The sequence below is a fragment of the Priapulus caudatus genome, unplaced genomic scaffold, assembly GCF_000485595.1.
Source record: "Priapulus caudatus unplaced genomic scaffold, Priapulus_caudatus-5.0.1 Scaffold3828, whole genome shotgun sequence".
Taxonomy (NCBI): Eukaryota; Metazoa; Priapulida; class Priapulimorpha; order Priapulimorphida; family Priapulidae; genus Priapulus; species Priapulus caudatus.
Window position 1 is genome coordinate 9059 of NW_014580889.1, and position 2722 is coordinate 11780.

Sequence of the window (2722 nt, forward strand, 5' to 3'; positions counted from 1 at the left end):
CCCACGATTTGCCCAAATTTTCTGTCGTGTCGTTGCACAAATGCGTCGTGGGCTCGTTGTGACCAGGGCTTTAAGCACCTTTTTTGTTGCACGATTTTTTGTGGTATCTATGTCTTCTGGTTGTCGTGAGTCTGTCCTACAACAGTCTTGCGACAGTCTTGCGACTGTCGTGCGATAAATATCTTGTCGTGGGTACCAGAAGAAATTTATTTAAGGGTATATAGCTCGGGCGAATGAACGCTTGGAATTAAAAACTGCCTGTCGGCGCTGAAAGAGGATGGCTATTCCACCTGAGCGACTACCGGTGGCCCTGCTGAGGGGGCGTCTGGAGGAACTCCAGCACGACAATAATATAGTGCTGTTGGCGTTGATCCGGGCCCGGGAGCAGCGCAGGAACCGGCGAAACCCCCGACGTTGGTGGGTTCGGCCGTGGATCGAGCGGCGCCTGATGTTTGGGCAGTATAGTACTCGGATGCAAGAGTTGGAGCGGGAATCTGCCGGTGACTTTGTGGGGTTCATGCGGATGGAGTGTGGCATGTTTCACGAGCTGTTGCTGAGTGTCGCCCCTCGCATCACCAAGGGCCAACTGCTAGGCTGCCGGACCCCTCTTGAGCCTGGGCTAAAGCTGGCCATCACTCTGCGCTATATGGCTACAGGGAACAGTTATCGCAGCCTGGCATACTCCTTCCGTGTCCCCCACAACACCATCTCAGGGTTTGTTCCGGAGGTTGCCCAGGCCATCGTTGATGAGTACGTTGGCGAGACGATGCAGACCCCCAGCACACCTGATGGATGGCGCCAAGTGGCAGACCGATTCCGAGTCCGGTGGAATTATAACCATTGCTGTGGAGCCATCGATGGCAAACATGTGGCCATCAAGGCACCGGCACCAGGTACTACAATTACAAGGGGTACTTCTCCATAGTCCTGCTAGGAGTGGTTGACGGCAACTACAAGTTCCTGTGGGCGGACGTTGGCGCAGAGGGGTCTGCATCGGACGCCGGCATTTTCAGCAGTGGCCCGCTGAGAGACGACCTGGAAGAGAACCGACTTGGCTTCCCTGAGCCTGAACCCTTTCCTGGTGATGACCACAACATCCCATACTTCCTGGTGGGGGACGACGCGTTCCCGCTGCGCCTCTGGATGATGAGGCCGTACGGGGGAAGGGTGCTCAACCATCACCGAGTCGTCATCCTCTGTCTGGTGCACATCAGCCATTTTTACCACCTTTCTCTTGTTGGTTTTCTTCTTGAGAGGCATCCTGGATACTAACTTTGATTAAATGATGTGACAAATGTCAAAAATTCGGGCAGAACTTCGATGTATCCACTGGAAAATCTCTGCAGCAAAATTATTGGCAGGCAACAGACCGGGCCTCGTTATATAGTCGGGACACGGACGCACGAGTGACCCACGAGTGACCCACAAGTGACTCACGAGTGACACACGAATGACCCACGACTGTTGTGCGCCAGTCGCACGACTGTAGCACGTGCATCCCACGAGTGAACCACGACCTGTTCACGTGAAAAACAGCCCCCCAACAATGCCCGACAACTCACGACTGACGCACGACTGATTTGCGACACACCCACGACATAACCACGACATTTCTTTTTTTTCTGTCGCGTCCCCATCGCCAAACCATCTTTGATGTGTCGTAGCCCTTGTGACCACTCGAAATACATTTTGGGCATGTTGCAAGATCTGGCCACGACAAATATTTTATGGGTCCACCACGACAAAATTTCATACGATCCGTTGTGACCGAGGCTTTAAAGCGTTCTTACCTTTTCGAACCATATCCCACTTAGCTCTGGTCGCAGGTTTCAACATGTCTGATTTTATCACCGAAATGTTTTTATCAATGAAAAATTCCTGGGAGAAGGTGACAATATGGTCCTGTAGATATGCTCCCACTGGCAGGTCAACGACCTGTGATATCTGTAAATAAAACAAAGATTGTACACACACACACACACACACACACACACAACAACAACACACACACACACACACACACACACACACACACACACACACACACACACACACACACACACACACACACACACACTACACACACACAACACACNTTTTTCTTTTTTTTTTCTTCAAATTTCTGAAAATTTCATCAAACTATATATTGGGTGTACCAGCAAGATGGTTACAGCAAGCTGTGGCGGAGGTTTGCTATCTCCGATTGCTCTTGTTTAAATTATGTTGTTGTTTTGCGGCGCGCCGACAAGTACTGACCTCTTGTTTCTTTCATTCCATTTCTCTCCACCAGGAGGCCGTCGACAGCTCTGGCGGCAAGAAGATCGTGAAGATAATAGAGCATCTCGAAGCGTGCTGAGCCGCGTTGCCACGGCTACGGAGATGCAGATGCAGCAGCCACGGGGCCCTTTTTTTTGTATACGTTGTGTAATTTTAGTGTTAAGGGAGAGTGCACTGGGTTGCCTGTTCGCGTGCGTGCGTGCGTGCGTGCGTGCGTGCGTGTGTGTGTGGGTATGTGTGTGTGTGTGTGTATGTGTGTGTGTGCGTGCGTGCGTGCGTGCGTGTGTGTGTGTGCTGCATCTGTGCCTCTAGCAAGCTGAAGAGGTCGCGTGAGAGGGAGGTGGGAAGGATTAGCAATGGAACGAGAGAGAGTGCGCGAAAGAGAGAGAGAGAGAGAGAGAGAGAGAGAGAGAGAGAGAGAGAGTGAGAGAGATAGATAGAAGAG